The following is a 10,224-nucleotide window of genomic DNA, read 5'->3' on the forward strand; positions in this document are numbered from 1 at the left end:
GAGGCGGCAGAGCAGGTGTGTGAGTTTCCTGGGCACTGGCCAAAGAAATCATCTACAATTACCAATCCATATCAATGAGAGGGGAAAGGCAAAAGGTAAAATCTGTGCTGGAAGGGAAAAGCAGGTTCAATGCAGGAGAAGAATTGGGCTAAGGCTATGTAATAAGGTCAGAGGGTCACTGTTTTGTATCCGATCTAAATCCAGCTGGCTCGGAAGTCACTGGAGAGAAGACCAGAGGCAAGGCCTTCCAAGCGCAGGCAGCAGCTGTTACTGCAGACCCACCTGCCAACAGATACATAAAAATGCAAAATGCCAATGCGCCAGAGGAAATGTGTACTAACCTTGACATTTGAGCCATCCACTTTCAGTCATGCAATTTGAGTTCTGTTGCTTAAAAAAAAAAAAGTCTGTAACGAAATTGCACATCCCTAGAAAGAAAAATGCCTGCCCAGTCCAGCTCACTGATTAAGGTCAAATAAATGGATAGTGTGGGGCTCAACTATAATGATTTATTTCAATATGATTGCAAAAATAAACAATGGGATGTAGTATATTTCTTTACATAGCACAGAAACCTGTAATTAGTAATTCTTTTTTCTTCTCCTTGGTAATCGCTTTATTGTCCCTCACCTTAGAAGGTAGTTGATGGAAGTTCATGTAAGTATGATAAAAGATGCAAGCAGGAACCCTATAAGAAAGATGGCACCCTGGAAGGGCATGAAACCAAATATACATTATAATGAAGAAATGTAGGTGTAATCAGGGTTAAGGTCATCGAATTAGGAGTTGTGAGATAGCTAGGAATTACCAACAAAGGGAATCATCACAAATATTCCCCACTGACTTGAGAGGGAAAGGGGAGGCAATGATGCTATTGGAGCCCAGTGAGAAGTGAGCCACATAGATGTGTCCGTTCACTAGGAGATGTGCCTGGAGAACATGCCACCCCTGTCAGACTGCAGCCATGCAGAAAGAGGGGTGAGGATAAAGGCTGTGGTCTAGTTCCCCTCCTACTCTCTGATGTCCACCACTAACCACACACTGGAGTACACAGGCGCCCAAGTGATACAGTTTAGAAATGTCTTGGGTTAGAGACCAGGGCAGAGAATGGTGGTAAATGCCTGGAAGAGAAAAAGAAACGACAGGAAATCCACACGTTTGAAAACCCCACTGAAAGACAATTTGCACTAGCCCTTTAATGTGATATGAAATTGACCTCATTTTGAAATGAGTGAGCCAACCCTGACTCACAACATATGCTTCACCACAACCACTTTCACTTGTTGCAATACAACTTTTAACTCGTTGGAAAGATTTGGGGCTTTTCCTTGCAGTGAAGTGCAACTAAATTAAGAATCAATCACGTGTGTCTGTTCCAACCTACAAATTCAACTTAAAGACACGCTTAGGAATGGATCTCTTCCAAAGTGTATGAACTGCCTGTATGAAAATCACTCAAGCACAACGAGATGCACAATGGTCAGACACACTCTGAGGTCCAAGGCTGCTTTAATAGTCAATAAACAGCTCTATTTGCATCACTTATCTATGCGATGAAACAAACAAACAAGAAAAGCTCAGATGCAGATGAGACTAAGGACAATAAGGAATAATTTCAGCTGACGTTACTGGGAAATGTCTGGGAGGTGGTCTCTCACCCTTCTCTTGGGATCAGAGACTAGACCAAGAATCCATTGTCCCAGGAATCACAAAGGCAAAAATGACCAACCCCAATCATACAAAGATGCTTCAAAAGTTGATGGAAAACTGAAATGACAGGATAATGGAATGTTTCCACAAACGTTTTAAAGCCCCCTCATCTAAGTGCTTTCCAACTTTTGGATGACATCGCTTACAATAGCACTGAATTGGCCCATGCAAGTGACAAGATTATGGATCCAGAATATGTGCTCAGTGTGCCACATCAACCCATGAGGGGCTTGAGTAAAAAGAGGTAGAGGAGGTATCTTCCAACTTTTGGGGGGAAAGGGTAGCTATAGAATACAGGTGAAGGCTTAGAGGTGCTAATGTAATCTCCCACAAGCATATTTTAAGCTTGTGATTTTAAAAAATAAGTTTTCGTTATGTAGTCAAAGAGAACAGAGATACAATCGATATATTCTGCATTATCCTCTCAAATAGATGATTTATATTTTTACAACAGGTATCATAATAAATAATGTCCAGAAAGAATTGAAAGTTATACCCTCAACCATGACATGGAAACCCATGACCCAAGGAACATTAAAAATACATATCAAGGATGGATGGATGGAGCACTGAACTCTAAATTCCAGAGGTCGTGTTTGTTTGTGGAGCTCTTGTCTCCCAAGAATCCCTACAGCACCACGGAGACCACTTGGATTTCCATCTTCCAGTGGTCTGAGCATCTGTTCTGATCACTAGATTTTCCTCCTTAACAGCCAACAGTCTTTCTACGGTTACCCTTTTCTGCCGAATGCAAGAGGTTTTGCATAGCTACCCAGCAGCTGCTTCACAACTGATGGCATGAGGTCTCTTGAATTTGTTAGCAACAATGACCTGATTCACAGTTCCCTGCATTTCTGCAGAGTTTGCCCTCATGAGGAATAGCCAACTAGTACTAGAATGCTGGGAACATAAGGTCAACTGAAAATGGGAGTGAGCCAGGAGAGACCATGAGACTCCATAGATAGGACGCTGCTGAAGGCGGCCATCAAAAGTCTGCCCTATTAATGGGGAAATGCAGAATACGTATCTTCATTTCAAAGATGGCCATACGTTGATTGTACTCCATAAACTCATAAGAGAAGGACGTAAGGAACTTCCAAAATTTCTTGGGGAAATGGAATAGAAAAATGATGGACTTTATCCGCAAAATTTTGAAGCCTTTTCTACATAAGCCAGAACCTAGGTATATTGTTCTAAAAGTAGAGTAATAACTAAAAAGTAAAGTAGGTCCTGGTATGAATGACGATGGGATGGTTATGAGAGCAATCTCTCGCACAAGCGAGCTGGGATTCAAATAGCCACACCGCCACATGTTAGCTGTGTGGCCTGAAACAAGTTCTCAAGCCAGACTAGGTGAAATGGACGTAAAAGGCATTGTTCGAGCGGTATTTAAAATTCATTCAGTCAACAACTGTTTGCTGTCACCTGTCAATTTGACATACTCAGGTGGATTATATCTTAGTGCGATGCTGGAAGTGATCTCACTAGTATTTTATATACAAGCAGGCTGATGCACAATGGGGTTTCAGTAAAGCTTCAAGTCTAAGGCAGACTGGGAAGAAGGGCGAGGTTGTTCTATTCTGAGGGGTTAGTCCCTGGAAACTTTATGAGTAGAAGACGAGGAGAACTGTCGCTTTGAGTTCCTGCAGCTGTAAATCTTTGTGTGTTTTTTTAATCACTTTATTGGGGGCTCGTATAACTCTTATCACAATCCACACATCCGTCTATGGTGTCAAGCACATTTGTGCATATGTTGTCATGATCATTCTCAAAACATTTGCTTTCTACTTGAGCCCCTAGGATTTATTCAATATTATTGCCTCATCTTTCTCCTGCCAACCTTTCAGTTAGTAGCATATGGTCAAGAGGTAGCAAATGACTAAGAACCAAGGGTCCTAAAGAAAAAGGCTCAAACTGCATGAAAGGCATAAAACAAAACTCTAGGAATTAACATAATACCAATAGTAAGGTGACCAGACGTCCCGCTTTTGGCAGGACAGTCCTGATTTTTAACAATTTTTCCTGCTTCCCGCGTCCCGCGTCCCGTGCCGTTTTTTAAAAAAGTCCCGATTCTTGGAAAGAATGCACGACCAGCTAGGGTAGACGGTTTTCGGCTGCCATGTGGCTATTTCGCCAGGATATGACTTTTATCAATGGTGAAATCTGGTCACCTTAGAAGCGTTTCAACAAGTGGCTGCAGCTTTGTCTTTGCTAAGGCCTTGCTACCCAAAGTGTGTGCCTTAGATCCACAGCATCCGCACCGCCTGGGAGCTTGTGACAAATGCAGATCCCTTGTCGCCATCTCAAGTGATTCTACTAATGTTTAGAGAAGCATGAGTCTGAGAGAAAGCCCAGGTTTGGGGTTTTTATAAGGCCCCCAGTGTATTTAAATATGCAATCATGAACTAAAGACTGACCAAGTTTATCTAGAGTTTTCTGTTTGTTTTTATGGAATCAGACTAAGAAGAGATGTTTTAATAATTATCATGTTGAAGAGAACCAAGTGCCACACATTTCCTCATCTTTTAAAAAAAAATTTAGAAACCCTTCTGAACGCATCAAACCCTCTGGTGGGCACAGATTTACTTCGCTGGGTAGTGTTGGACCCACACCGAGCAATTATTTGCTTCCTTAATTCCTGGTCTCAATATTCTATTTTTGGAAAATCCCCTCCAGATGTAACTCAAATGTTATGATGATCCACCAGGGAACTTCAAGAAGTTCATGAAAAATGGAATTAAAAAATAATGGAATCCTACCACAAAACTCTTTAAACCCACTTGTACCTAGTTAGGTGATTAATATTGCAGAGACACACTTAAATATGTTTTCTTTGGAATATACCAGGGATGTATGAACCAGGACCCAAGTAGGAATACTCTTTACTTACTCAACCTCCGTGTGTAGGCGAGAGCACTGGATTACTAACTGCAGGATTGTTGTCTCGAGCCTACCCGAAAGCACTTCAGACGCCTTGAAGTGCGGTTCTAGTGTGCACACCTGTGGTCACCAGAGTCAGGATTGACTTACCAGCAACAAAAACACAGACGTAAGCTGCCAAGCAGAATTCAGAGAAGCAAAGGAACACATTAACATGTACGTAGGAGTTCACCTGCACTCCATTTAAGTTTGGTGTATACTTCCAGGTGAGGGCCCACGCATTTCTCTTTATAGTTTCACTCGTTGGGGGAAACTTAACTAGCCCTGGTAATGTGGATTAAGCATTGTGCTTCTAACCACAAAACCACAAGGGGGGCTACTCAAACACTCGAGCCAATCCACGGACCATTGGTGGCATAGCAGAGGCCATTTTGACTGCTAACCTCAAGGTTAGCCCTTAGACACTAGCAGCTCCTCCAGGGGAAGAAAAGGAGGCTTTCTATTCCCATAGAGATGTATGGTCTCGGAAATCTACGGGCACAGTTCTACCCTGTCCTGTGGAGTCATTCATTCTGAGTCAGAGCTGACGCTGTGGCAGTGAGTTTGAAAAACAAAGCTGTTTGCTGCCACAAAGCTTTAAAGTCCTGGAAACCCTATGTAAGGTCTGGAATGATACTAGGCACAACAAGAATGGGTTTAGTTTTGTTTCTTTGGATACTTAAAGAACAGGGGTAAGCTTGACTTTCTACTTGGAACGAGTGGGCAGGTGATCAGTTACTACAGATGGAGGGCCACGCAGCCATGAGATAAAGAGTGACTATATCGATGCTTGGAGGTATGGTCAGCATTTCCCTGAAAAACTTAGTTGGATTTGACAGGAGCCATAGACCTGCTGTACCTGCTCTGGGACATGACTAAGGTCTCTATCAGCCATTCCCTGTTATATGACCTCTAATACATATCAGTAGCCATGGCTTTCATGTCAAAAACTGATAGGGAAAACGAAAGGAGACCGTGAAAGGAAAACCCATGGATTTGTGATGCGGTGGGAATATTTTTCCCCAAATAAGCATATGGAATATTTGCTAGGGAATGAGAAAGCAGTCATGTTATATGTGCATAGCACTTTATTCCAATAGAGTTTTATTTTCGAAAACCATTTTTGGAATTCCCCCATGGCCATTTTTGGTCATTTAAAGGTGGAATGAAACTTGGGAAACAATCACTTTGCCCTAATGGAAATTTTATTGACTTTGGAATTAAACAATTCCGAGGGTGATTTTATACAGAAAAGGTCACGGTAATAACAACGAAAAACCAGGGATTACCCCCAGGGTGGTTGTTCCAACCTAGAAAGTTGTTACAAAGCACATGTCCCAGGGACTCACAAACACACATAGAGAAGGCCTAGCTCTTCTGGTTTCCATGGAGACGGCGAGGGCTCAGTGGCATTTCCAACCTCAGCACTGCCTGGTGCAGCCACTGCCCATCTCGCAGGGTATTTGGATGTTGCTGGGATTCTCAGCAGGTTTGGGTGGAGCTGCTAGGTGACAAGGGACCGGGAAGGAAGTTTGGGCCATCCTCTTCCAAAAATCAGCCCGCGGAAACCGACTGAGCACCAAGGCCTGGTCTGCAGGCAGTCCTGGCGGGGGTGCAGAACTGGGCGGCGGTGAGTTCCATCCACCTGCGCGGGACTGCCATCAATTAGAGACTGATTTGGTGGCGGCTAACAGGGAAAAGGATTGTTTTCATGGAAACAAATTTCAGTAAATAAAAACGTTGACCAATTTTTAGTATCGTAATACAATTTGGATCCAAATGGAAGATGAGCCTTATCTAGTTGTGATTTACCATAGGTTCTGGGACCATAGGAGCTCTGGTTGCATACTAGGTACGGTTGCTCACTACAAGATCAGCAGTTCAAACCCACAAGCCGCTGTGAGACAGAAAGATGAGGCTTTCTACTCCTGTAAACTCACAGGGACAGTACTACTCTGTCCTCTATGAGTCAAAATCGACTTGATGGCAACGGGGTGGTTATTTTCTGGGACCATGTCAAAGGAGGACTCAAAGATTTACCCTAGCAGTAAAAGTAGGGGGATTAAGAACTAGCCTATTGTAGCATCTGTTTCGAAAGGCACCACTGATCTGGATGCTCAGGTACTGGAATGCTTGTTTCAAGCAGGGCTTCAAACCAGTTCATTATGGTTTGGCCCCTGTAGATAATTTAACTTTCTACTCCAGATACACTGAATCAGAATCTACGGCTTAACAAGATTCTCAGGTGGTTCTGATATACAAATCTCGGTTTAAAAGAAACCTCTGTGCTCGCGAGTCACCCCAAGCTCTCAAAGCAGGAGCTTGATCCGTGATTCCAATCTGAAGACCTTTGCCTGAGGATATGGCCTGAGTACCAGACTCCCAGTCAGCAAGCCTAGGCCCTTCCCCTTTCCACTTCCCTTGCCTCGCCCACATCTCAGACAATAGGTCTCTTGTTGAGGAGACCTATTAATCAGCCTAGAACTGTGGCCACCTTGCTGCAATCATCCTTGCAGATCATCATCCCTTGTTCCCGATGCTCTGTGGGACTGAAGAGGCTGCTGCTTCATAGGCAGTAGGGGGCTGCCCCGAATGTCAATCAGATGGATGCTGCAGGTGCAGGCAGTTGGGAAGATGAGGGATTCACGCCTCCTTTGGAGAATACAAGTCTAGGATGTGTTAATGCCCTTTCCCAAGATCTCAATGCAGGTCATGACTGCAAGTCGACTGAAAGCTATATTCAATGTTCACCTTTTGACTGTGATCACCCTGGTCCACTTTAAGATCAATGCCTATGGTTAAAAATAACAACTAACCAAAACAGGGGCTCCAGGGGCAAGGGAAGGGACTGACCAAGTCATCTACAAATATGACAGTGAATGTATCACGTTCACTAGGAGCTCTGGTGGCCTAGGGGTTACAAGCCAGGCTGCTAACCCCAAGGTCAGTAGTTAGAAACCACCAGCAGCAATAAAGGGGAATGATGAGACTTTCTACTCCTGGAAAGACAATGCAGCCTCCGAAACTCACCAGGGCAGTTGTAGTCTCTCCTGTAGGGGGTCTGTGAGTCTGAATCACTGGATGGCAGTGAGAAATGAAAAAAAAGGAAGAAAACCAGAAATCCAGTTAATTTCCCTGGAGCTTTTATTATAACAATTTCTCAATTTCCGAGATGAAGGCACTAAAGCTTAGAGAGGTTTGGGAACTTGTCCATGAGTCAAATACAAAGGGAAGGTGGTAGAGTTAAAACAGAAGCCCAGCTCTCTGGAGATCAACTTGTGTATTCTCCTTCACCACCGATCCCTGCTCCAGAGTCACAGCCACCTGCCACAGTTGACACCCCCACCAATGCTCGGGAAGCTCCCTAGTAATCGCCATTGTGATGGTCTAGATGATGTGGTAACTGATGTAGGCTGGGGTGACTAGTTGTTTGATCAAATACTAAATGTTGGCATAAAGGTATATTGTGGATCTGATTCACATTTACAATTCATTTTCTCCAAGTGAGAATGCTTTTGTGGGTGGGACTGACCCAATAAGTTGAAGGACTTAAAAGTAAAATACTGAGACTGTCCTGAGAAGGATTCTGCATCAGTTAGGGGTTAGTTTCTAACCCCTTGCCCGGACTGGGTTTTGCCAGCTCCCACAATCACATGGCACATGGGCTCCTTCCTGATGAGCGGTCGCTGGCTCTTCATAAACTACAGAATCCTCAGGAGTCAGCATTGACACTAGGGCAGGGCGTTTTGAGATATTTACATCTATACGTATATTTATTCCCCACCTTCCCTCCCGCGGCCCAGGGGAGTGAGTGAATGCAGTCCCCACTACCACCAATGATGTAGTTGAATTGCCTATATTTGGGAAAATTGCAGGAGTCAGCATATCTGGAGAGCAATAGATAACCCTTCCCCTGAGAAAACCACCTTAGTGTTCATGGTATCTCCCCTGCCAGGGAAATATTTTCACTTCTATATTAAGGTGTCTAGAGCTATATGTTTATGATATACACATGCACAGATAAAAATCCTATTGGTTTTTATCTATTTGGAGAACCCAAATTAATACATTGATAGTCTCTAGTGATATTTTTACCATTTACTCTGTAATTCCTATGTGCCAGACCATGTGTTCTAAAGGTTACATGAATTATCCCATTTAATCCTGAAATTAAGTTATGGGCTATGATCCCTATGTTCATTTTAGAAATGAAAAAATAAGTTTCAGAACTTGTCTAAGATCACCAAAGTAGGCTTCAATCCTTGTATGTTTGCTTCTAGGGCCAGGAATGGAAATCTCACATTTCCATACCACAGCAGTTCGCAACCTGTGGGTCGCAACCCCTTTGGGGGTCAAATGACCCTTTCACAGGGGTCATCCAATTCATAACAGTAGCAAAATTACAGTTATGAAGGATCAAGGAAAATAATTTTATGGTTGGGAACAACATGAAGATCTGTATTAAAAGGTGGTGGCATCAGCAAGGTTGAGAACCGCTGCCATACCGCAAAATCACTCCCTCCTGCCCCTGCCCTTCATACACATTCCCTTTCTTCTGATCACAAGCCTAGGATTTTCCAAAAACCAGGGAAGGCAACTTCCCCCTCATCCAAGCTCAAGTTCAAACCCCTGTCAGAATCAGTTCCAATCCATAGCAAGCCTCTAGGCCAGACTGGAACTGCCTCGGTGGGTTCCCAACCCTGTAAATCTTTGTAAGAGTAGAAAGCTTCATCTTTCTCCTGCAGAGCATCTGGTAGTTCAAATGGCTGACCTTAAGGTGAGCCACTCAATGTTTAACACAGTGTGCTACCAGGACTCCTAAGCCCCCCTCTTAGCATCTCCCCTTGGGGATTTTGATGCCCACAGGCCAAGCTTCCGGGCACTGAGGAAAACATAAGCAAGTCTGAGAGAGAGGCTGCAGGCCTCTGGACCCTCCCCTCAAAGGACCATCTGTTTCCTTTATTCCCTCCATTGTGTACCAAATATTTTTTCTCCTTTTATGTCACCCTCTTGCTATATACCTGTCTGAGGGATCCATGGCTTAATAAAACAGCCCCCAAACAGCATAAAGAACAAAGCCGGGCTGAAATGGAGTTGTAGGCAACAAAGCAGCCCTGATTCTAAAGGACTCCTTAAACTGTTCATCTCCCCACTACCCAGAGTCCTTCCTCCCCTCTGTGAGCAGTACTCCCATTTTTTAAACGTATTTTCACTAGTGGGTCCCGATTTTTTCAGGCCTCTGCTACCTTAATGACCCTAACTTCACAACATCCCCTACACCTCTCTTTCTCTTCCCCATCACTAAAAGGCAGTACTGAAAGTCTTAGGATGAACTCTCATGTCCTTGTACAATCCTAAGATTTGGAACCCGGACAATTATTTAGGTGGATCAGGTTTGAAAGTAAGCAGCTCAGGAAGGCGAGACAACAGCACAGAGGATCCTGGACCTCAAAGGCTGAGTTCTAATCCCTCCCCTGCCTGGCCCTCAGTCGTTTCTTTCAGACAACCCCACTGAGGGCACACGCCATGCCAGGGGTGACTGCTGCTGGCTGAGTCAGGCACTCACATCCGTCTGCCATGCAAATGAAATTGTTT

General features: G+C 43.9%; 1 non-coding gene across 1 annotated transcript; it reads right to left on the bottom strand.

Annotated features, from left to right (window-relative positions):
* Nucleotides 1-8,430: 8,430 nt before the first annotated feature.
* On the bottom strand, nt 8,431-8,592 carry LOC115872987. The gene has a single exon (XR_004048172.1). It is a non-coding gene; the product is annotated as a U1 spliceosomal RNA (small nuclear RNA).
* Between the last annotated feature and the right edge of the window lie 1,632 nt (nt 8,593-10,224).

Source organism: Echinops telfairi, unplaced genomic scaffold (genome assembly GCF_000313985.2).
Source record: "Echinops telfairi isolate 266 unplaced genomic scaffold, ASM31398v2 ScPeMD7_7458;HRSCAF=8496, whole genome shotgun sequence".
In the NCBI taxonomy this organism is placed as follows: Eukaryota; Metazoa; Chordata; class Mammalia; order Afrosoricida; family Tenrecidae; genus Echinops; species Echinops telfairi.